We start from the raw sequence: 10,116 nt of genomic DNA, 5'->3' as shown, positions 1-10,116 counted from the left end.
GGGGCATCCTCCTCCTCCTCCTCGAGGACCTCGTCCTCAGCAACCTCACCAGCTGCCCCAACCGGAGTGAAAGCCTCCTCGAGAGCACGAGAAGCGTCAACGGCTGTGTCTATGTCCATGGGAGCTCTCCCAAAAGTAGAAGCCTCGTCACCTGCAACGTTAAAGTAATTGTAGGCCGCGTCAAGTGACGACGAACCTTGATTAGAGGATTTTCGAGTCTTAGAAGCCCCGAAGTCGCTCTTTTCTCGCCATCTTTGGCCATATTCCCACAAACCCGATCACTCATGTGGTAATTTGGGTTAAGTCAAGCCTAAGTTGAAGCCTAGTCATGGGTTCGAGTCGAAATTTCGACAGCATTTCGTTATAACGATGGTTATGCCCTAGAAAAGTGTCCTGAAAAAGCCGTCACAAACGAAAATTACGAGATGGTAGGAAGTTTACCCATCATCCAAGGATTCCAAATATCAAATTTCATCGCAAATGGGCAATCCTAAGGCCATTTTCGAAGCATTTACGGTTTAGCTGTGAAACCGTCTCAATTTCACTCAAATGCCCAAAACTCAATGAAAATTCGAAACAAATACATGGTTATGATCCTTATACTACCAATTAGCCATTTATAAGGTCAATTTTACAAGGCAAGATCATTTGGGGGGAAAAGCCCCAAATTTTCGACATTTTAGGGTTTTCTGTCGATCCAATTCGTCCATTATAGAAGATTAATGCAAGAATGATATACATACCTCGATTAGTCATGGCAAATGCAAGCTTTTGGATCAAGTTTTGGCGGAAATGGTTGAAATTTGAGAGAGAAATTGATGATTTTGTGTTTCGAAATAATGAAATGAAACTCCTGTTTCATCGCGTTTTTACGCAGGAAAGACACCTCCAGGAATAGACGCAGCAGGCGCTGCGCCTCTTCCAAGAGACGCAGCTCTTACTGAGCCTCTTCCTCAGCTTTCCTTCATACGAATTTTCAAAAAATTCGTTATGAGTTCGTTATTTGTGGGTCTATCTTTGGTGCGCCTCTTCCCCGATGCCATTTTATCTTTTTTGGTCCGTTTGACGATTATTCTTCGTTCGAGCCCGCATTTTTAAGCCAACTGCAGACTACCGTACATTATTTACTGCTTCCACGACCTTGTTTGTCACAACGAGCAAGTATTCCCCGACAGGTGTTTCGACACGCCTTCATTATATTCCCCCAGCGAGAGTAAGCGGATAGACAATCCCTCTCGAGACATGGACATAAGTTCCTGATAAGGTTTCCCCAACGAGAGTTCACGACATACAATCGTCCTTCTCAAGTTTTTCTGAAGTTTGTTTGAAGACGACCCAAGCAGATTTCTCCCAGCAGTTCCCGCCTGTGTCCTGCTACTCACGATATTTCTTGTTTCCCCCACGGAGTGCGATAAAGGTGTCGTTCTCCAGAAGTTCCCAGACCGGTAGAGTTCTTACACTCAAGCCTTAGTTACCCCTCAGGTTGAAATTATATTTGGGCCTCCTTCCCATTGATGCTTTCCTTTGGTATCCCACACCCTAGCACAATCCTTACTTATCTTTTAGGTCTTATCCTTTAGCTCTTACGCTTATCCTTTAGCTCTTACGCTTATCCCTTAGCTCTTACGCTTACCCTTTAGCACCTATGCACCTCCGAAAACATCTCGAGAAAGAAGTCTCAGGTATGGTTTCTTCTTATGGCTGGCGAGCCTCCTCACGTAGTCTAATGGACTTTAAACGACCCTCCCCGATAGTCGACAGACTTTAAAATGTTCCCGACGACAGGTCCTTGGCTCAGACCCCTTGAGCCGCCTCGCGTCGCCATAGTCGTCAGGTTGTAATCTTCGATTGACCTGATGGCTAAACTTTGACTTTCGCCTTGTCCAAGCCTCAGTCAAAGTGGGGACTCTGTAAATACCTCATTTCTGCACCTCCCGCAAACCACCCGATGATGATTGGGCCGCATGTTTGGTACGCGGAACGATTTTTGAAAGTTCGTAACTTTATCGTCAAGTGATTGCTCAAACACTGATGTCTACCTCTTAATTGTCATCTACGCGCCGTCGTTTTGACAGTAATTAGAGTACATTTGGAGTCCGGGCCTAAAACCGTCTTCATTTTCTAATAACCGCTAAAACCCGAGTCAGAATGTTCTGGAATGTTCCGGATATTTCTATTCCATATTTCACAATATTTTAATCTTTGGTAAAGAATTTCCCGTAATATTCATACAAAATATTAAGGAAAATAAGATTAATCCGTTATTCCATAAACTAAACACGGAAATCTTTCTTCCGCAGGAGGAAACCACCTGGGAACAGACGCAGCAGCTGCTGCGCCTCTTCCAAGGGACGCAGTGCCTGCTGCGCCTCTTCCCAAGTCCTTTTCTGCGTATTTTTCGTATCTTTTCATATCTTTTCGAGATTCACTTCCAAAGTTTCTCCGAAAACCTAATTCCTTCACGTGATTAGTATAAATAGGAGCCTTCGCTCCTCATATTTCTCACGCGAGTGTCCGCCCTTCTCTTCTCCCTTTGCATTCTAGACCACGTTCTTACTTTTTGGCGTCTACGTGCTTGAACTTTCGACCACGTAAACTCGGATCCTTCTGAGTACCAGCCTCGTTTGCGTGACCGACCAATTTGACCAACTCCACCATAATCAACTTAATTAATCTTAATCATTTTCCTCTTACGAGGGCACTTTCGTTACATTCGAGTCGAGCATCACTAAAACATAAACTTAGTTCATCTCGTTTCGTCAAACATGTAAGTCTGAGGGTGTAAATCCTTCTTTATTTATTGTTATTTACTTTCTGTATCATTAATGTAAGATTTATGTCGAAAGTATTCTTAAAGCCGATTTACAAAACCATGTTTAAAACCCTTTTTACGGATTATCAGAAGACAGACGTCGAGAAAGGACGCAAAGAACCGCCGCGCCTCTTGAAGGGACGCAGCACTGCTGCGCCTCTTCGTGAGGCCGCATTCTCGCTTCCTTTCTTCTTCCTTCGTCTTCTGTCAATTCGTTCGTTTTGTTATTTTCTTTCGTTTACTGTTCATTGTTCATATGACGACATAAACATAAGAATTTAACATATTATTTATCATCATTAGTATTGAATTCGTCATTAAATCCCGACTTAAATCCCAAGTAATCCAATATTTGCGGGTTTTCGTCATTAAAATCAATCCGGGTTGTAGAGATTCGATTCATTCATATTGAGTCTCTGGAATTTTCGATTTTTGATATATTCCCACCTGTTTGTCCGTCATTAGTTCTTCATTAATTCGTCATATTTAACCTATTTAGTTCACCCATGTCACTAATCAATCTTTCATTCATGTAATTAATTCATCCACATTCGTTTCATCCATGTTTTATCGCTTTTATGACTCAATCGCATGTAGTTAATGTATTAAATCACTTTCATCCGAGTCAAATATCATAATCAATCATCAAATTCACCCAAGAATATTAACGATTTGCAGTTCCGGCTTCACAACCAGAACTCAGCCTTGGAACAGACGCAGCAACTGCTGCGCCTCTTCCAGAGGGCGCAGTCTTTCTGCGCCTCTTCCAGGTTGACTTCTGTCTCTGAACTTCCGTTCTGCTTTGACCTAGTTTAATTAGTTTGCGTATGTAATTAACTACTAATCGTATTATCGCCTAATTCATGTTCGTTAATTCGTTTATTTATTCTTTCTTAAATTATCCGTTTTAAAAGTGTTTTCGACATAAATCAATTGAATCCGATGTAATTATTGTAATTTTAATTATTGTAGTCTTCATCATTGTATTTCTTTTATTGTACCACTTGTATGCCTTCACATGTAAATGAAATTAAATTCCTACTTCGACCAGATTGTTTGCTAAATTAATTGTTCACCGACTTAGTTTTAATTCACATGCTAGGATTAAAACGTTGGATGTTGCATTGCATGCATATAATCGACGATATATCGAGTATAGATAATTTCCCTAATCATTAGTAGAGGCCGCTATCGAGGCGGGCGGGATTAGGTGTTCGATCAAAAGAGCTTCCTAATACGTACCCTCACCCCTTACTCCAGATCTCTGTGAACATCCGTGTTCATTGGCATCTACGAGAGTCATTCTAGACATAGAATGCTAGGGTAACGAGTGCTTAGTGTTCATGTCATTACTTTGTGTCTTGACATGACACGAGGTATTCGAACGGTTTCCAATTTTCCACAATAAATTGGTGGCGACTCCACAAATGAAAACGCTTGTTCTCCTCCCAAGCGCCCCCGTGGGGCCGCGTCCACACTTCCTTAAATAGTAAATCATATAAACTATTTACAAGTTTGGAAACCAACTTCTTTGGTCCCTTGAACTTCATTTGGCACGCACTCCAAGGTAACACTGTCTTTGTCGGACCGCCTTCTCGAATTGCACCATCTTCAAGGAACTCCGAATTAAATAAATTACATAGCTTTTCTACTTTATACATTATAAAAGGAAAAACAAAACTAAATAAAATAAAAGTGATACGAGATCACATTAATTACAACCAAATCGATATCCCCATTCATTTCGGGAAATATCAATTAAAAACTAAGGTCGTACTAAGTACAAATTACATAATTCAAAATTATATAAAATAAAATATGGCAATCATACTAAAAATGCAGCATTAATATATCTATGAAACATGCCATGTTATGTGCTAAATCGCCCTATTTAAGCTAATATCGTATATATGATCTGGTTTTATGGATTATTGTGACAATTAACCTATTAAAATCACAAAATATTACATAAATCACATCTATGTCCAAGTTAATTACCCCAACCATTTAGGACTCAAAATTTAGTCTTCAGTAAATATTTGACAATAATTCAACTTGATATTATATAATTTCTCTTTAAACACTATTATTCATAATAATAAGGAAATAATTCCAAAAAGTCATAAAAATTTGAAAAAAAATCAAAATTATAATTTTGTATATTCTGGAAAATTCCCAACATCCCAAAACTTTAATAAAATTTGCCCTTAGATTATTTTAATTTATTTCATGAATAAATCGTATAAAACATAATTTTAACCCTTTAATTCAAAATTAAACATAAAATTATGCAATAGATCAAAATTAAAATTTTGAATATTCTAAACAAGTTTCTTGAACCTGGAGTTGACAAATTTTAAGCTCAAAGAAATGAATTTTTATTTTAATGACTATTAAAGTTGCTATTTATCAATTTATATCCCATAAATATTAATAACCATTAAAATCATACGAAAATTAAGATACAACTTTAGATCTGAAGTTCATATATACAACATTGGAAACAAATTTCATGCCATAAAATTTATTTTAGCTATTTTTGCCAAAATAGTCACTATTTATTCGATTTTTACATCTAAAAATCATAAATCATGCAACATTAAATCATATGATCTACAAATTTACATACAGTGTGTAAATATTGCATGTGATAACATACTAAAGTTTTATAGGCAGGAACAAAGTCTAACCATTTTTAACATAAATACCTCTATTTAATCGACTTTTAACATGTAAAAATCATAAATCATGTTATATAAAACCATTTTATAAGAAATTTTACATACAACTTGTTAAATATGCATGTGAGGTCGTGTAAAAATTTCAAGGTAAGAATCATAGTCTAACTATTTTTAGCATTTTAATTGTCATTTTACTCAATAAAATGTAATAAAAATACTAATAATCTTTTTAAAGAGCAATAAATTACCATAAATCATCAAAATGACCTAAAATCAATTTAGGACCAAAATTTTTAACATGCAAAATTTTTGTGGCATTTTTATAAATCACAAATTTTAAGTTTTATATGTTAACATTTTAACTCGGAAAAACTAAACCAATTATGCATGCAACAACTCTTTTTTTTTTTTTTTTTTTTTTTGGGAAAGGTAAGAATATATTAATCAATCAACAAAGAAGAATATTACAACCTATCAAAATACACCAAGACTGCCAAAACAACTCTAAAGAATAAAAGAATAAATCATATGCTTTGTAACCAAATTCGATCTCTATTCCTAAGAGTAGTCAAGTTCATACGATATAGTCGAGCCTTAATGTCTGCAATCACTTGTTGGACAATTACCATAGGTTTACTGACAAAGCATTTCAATCTAACTTTATTTCTCACTTTCCATATTTGATAGAATAAAGCCACATAGCATGCAGCAACCACACGTTTCTGCAGCCTTGATTTCCTAGCTGTGGAAAACCAGTCAGTAAGATCAGTCACAGGTAAGCTGATGTGTAAGCAATGTTGCAAGAGCCTGCTGCATTCTGAACTATAAGTGCAATCATAAAACAGGTGATGGTGAGTCTCAGGTATAAGTCTGCAGATATCACACAAAGTATCTACCATCATACCCATCCTCTGGAGCCTATCTTTAGTAAGAAGTCGTTGATGCTGAAGAGCCCAGAAGATGAAGGAGGTCTTGGGGATATTAAGATTGTTCCAGCAAAGAAATCTCCAAGGAACAAGAGGTTTAGCTTGTCTTAACCAATTGTAACCAGACTGAACAGTGTAGGGAAGGGAAGAGTTTTGCCATTTATCATTTGTGTATGCATGGGAAAAGAGAGACATGATTTGTGATATTTTCCTCCAGGACCAACTACTATCAGAAGGGGGAGAGTAGTCAGTCCAAGCAGTGCCTTTCATATAAACATGATGAATCCATTTGACCCATAAGTGGTCTCTCTTTGAAGCAATCCACCAAGCATACTTTCCCAAAAGAGCTTTGTTCCAGTTTTTCATTTCAGTTAATCCCAAACCACCCTCTGCCTTCATGCAACAACTCTTGCTCTGATACCAATTGAAGGATTCAATAATCTCTTATTAGACATCTCTAATAAATTAATTAAATTAGTTTAGTCATAAAACTAATAAAGATCTTATGCATGCATAACTATTTGAATAGAAGAAAAGAAATCGATATTCTTACATTGAGAATGCCGAAATGGACTACTAATTTGGACTCCTTCCAAATTAGTCTTCTAAAATATTCCAGTGCTCCTTGTGCTCTCAAGTCTTCAAGTGTTCAAAGTAGAACACCTCCTCAAGGATTGTATCAAGGAATCAATCTTAAATCATATACTAATTGTAGGCTAGAACTAGTAAATGATACCCTAAAAATACACTAATATTTAGATTACTACTACTAGTAATATTATTGTAATATTAGTAATTTGAATATGTTTTCCTTAAGTTTTCTCAAAACAATTTTAAAGAGAATGATGATAAGAATATTGTGCAAAATTAGAATGAATAAAAATGAGAAAAAACTCATCCCATATGGAAGAGGGGAGCCGTGTAATAGAGGAAAGGAGGGGACAACAAGGGGACAAGCATGCTCATGCTTTTAATATTTTTCTTCCCAAAAACATAGGTTTTGCATGCCTATGTTGGTAGGTCATGATTATGTTAATTTTACAATAAAATAACAAATCCACTAACTCCATTCTCTTCACAATTTTCGGCTATACCATGTAACATGGTATCCATTTTAACTTTGTGATTTTGTCAATTGTATACATATGTGTGATATGTGACACATCCTAAATAATGTGTCTTATGATGCAATTTTAACAAATTAAAAATCATCATTTATAAACAAATCACATACAATATAAAATCCAGTCATTCATAATTACTTATGCTTAAAATGGACCGTCTCATTATAATTTACAACAATTTGTAATTATAATAAACTATTCATTCTAATTTTAATGTTAAGTAAACAATAATAAAATTTTAGTAATAAAACATTTTAATCATTAAAATGAATCTTATTTAATCATATTACAATAAGATACAAATTCTCACTCGTAAAACATATCAATCAATTTTTAGGGAATTAATTAACTCGTATCGATATACGATTAATTAATTAGTCAATTAAGGTTGCATTCCATGGAGATATGACCTTAAGGGATCAACTGATCACCACCGTCATACGCCAATAATGTCAAACTCTATGTGACACCCCTATACTCCAAGTGCCTTACCAGGACCACTCAGGTATAAGAACGTCATCAACCCGGTTTTCCGAGGCAATGATAATCAAATGACAATAACGAAACATAATTTAAATAGTAATAAAGTTTAAGTGATTACAATTCCAAAACCAAACTGATAAAAGTACAATACATGTTCTCTTAAACCATATGTCTCAAAACTACTAAATAAGGACAGCGGAATACTCTAATCAACTCGTGGTGACACACCCCAGCTAGCCCATATGCCTCTAATCAAACCTGCTCAACAACTGCTCACCATCCCCGAATGGATCACCACAGTTTTACAAAACAAAGACGGGGTCAGTACTAATCACACAATACAATCACAATAAGACAAGTAACAAAACAACTCAACCGTCACATCAACCCAAACTCCACAATCAACTCCTCATCACCGACTACACACTAAAGTGTGTAGCCCCGCTGCAGTACCCATCGCAATGTACTCCACACCGCCAGTGGGGGACCGCATCCGTTCCCACCTAAGCCCCGCTCATCTCCATCGATCAATAAACCCAAGTCCATTAATGTGCACATCCCTTCTGTGGCGGGTTCCACAGAAAGCGAATCATGGGCATGAAGCCACTCCCGTAAGTGACTCCACTCAGCCAGGGACGCACCCCGAAGATCACAGACAGATACAATCAACAACAATCAATAATGATAAAATCCAACAACCGTCACAATACCAACATTGTACTTATCAACAATCATAATCAAATCACCAATCCACATCATGTGACTAATACTGAGTAGGGAAACCCTACCTGGAATGCAAACACACACAGCAGACGATCTTAGCAGCTGTCTCAAAATCTCTCCTCTACCAATCCTCCTCCTATCACATAATCATACAATTACTACATACACAACTAATCATAAAACCCCCAATCCCATATATTAGGGTTTAAACAATCTTAACCAAATGCTATAAAATTGGTATGTAGGACTTACCCTTGACGCAAGGATCACAAAGACACAAAGAACAATGAAATCCGACCTCTCAAGCTCCGGGATTTGCCAATAATGCGGATGAAGAGAACAACGTAGTTTCAATCTCCTTTATGAGTGTATTAGGTTTATAAAAGTGTTTAATAAGGATGACGACATAATATATATACTAATCCGCATTATTAACAAAACCCGTCAAAACATAACCCGTCAACCGAGCTACTCGATCAAGTAACTAACGTACTCGATTGAGTGTCACTTACTCGATCGAGTACCAAGGCTACTTGATCGAGTACCCTCCAGGCAGAATACTATTTCGTAAATCAAAACACCCTTACTCGACAGAGTAAGGCCCACTCGATAGAGTACCCAGAGACTCATAAAACCGTAGTATTACACTCTAGCCAGCCAATCATTACCGATTAATCTGGACCAGTTGACCAAATAAATGAATTATCCCTTTTGTATTCTTATTATGAGATTTAAACATGTGATCGCATTATTGTCGAGGACACATACTCCAACAAAGACAACATACTAATGAAACTATGGTTTACTAATTAAGAATAGAGGAAAAGAGGAAGAGTGTACTTACAAGTGTAAACAAATGAACAAGAACAAGAATTGGAAAGTAAATCTTCAAAGGTCTAGTGGAAATCTTGAGGATAATATTTAGTGAGGAAATGAGGGGAAAATCTGAAAAAGAAGGTTTAAAAGGCTAAGGTCCACTTACCATGCTTTACACGCGAAACAAGGGACAGCGACAGGTCACTCGATTAAGTGCTCGGTCGAGTGCACCAGCCACTCGACTGAGTGTACCAGCCACTCGACTGAGTGACTCATTCCAGGAGCTGGTATAAAAGACCAGCTGTTACTCGGTCCCTCACTCGGTGGAGTGAGTTCCACTCGGTCGAGTACTCGGTGTACTCTGCTGAGTGCAGCCTTAGAAATTACGGGGTATTACATACTATTTGAATAGATTTTTCTCAGTCCTCAGGCCCCACAAATAGAGAGAAAAAAAATTCGATCCAAAATCTCGTGTAAATACGAGGCTGGGAAGGAAATACCTCTTTATAAATTTGAGCATTTTTCTATGAAGTTTTAATTACTTGTTTGAT

At 37.0% G+C, this 10,116-nt stretch overlaps 1 long non-coding RNA gene across 1 annotated transcript; it reads right to left on the bottom strand.

The window, feature by feature from the left end:
- Window positions 1-5,995: 5,995 nt before the first annotated feature.
- On the bottom strand, window positions 5,996-7,599 carry LOC141602679 (uncharacterized). Its single transcript, XR_012524601.1, has 2 exons — window positions 6,973-7,599; window positions 5,996-6,833 (listed from the first exon to the last, which is right to left on the bottom strand). It is a non-coding gene; the product is annotated as an uncharacterized LOC141602679 (long non-coding RNA).
- Between the last annotated feature and the right edge of the window lie 2,517 nt (window positions 7,600-10,116).

This window comes from Silene latifolia, chromosome 9, assembly GCF_048544455.1.
Source record: "Silene latifolia isolate original U9 population chromosome 9, ASM4854445v1, whole genome shotgun sequence".
In the NCBI taxonomy this organism is placed as follows: domain Eukaryota; kingdom Viridiplantae; phylum Streptophyta; class Magnoliopsida; order Caryophyllales; family Caryophyllaceae; genus Silene; species Silene latifolia.
The sequence above is the reverse complement of the archived record's forward strand: the minus strand, read 5'-3'. Positions and strand labels throughout refer to the sequence as shown.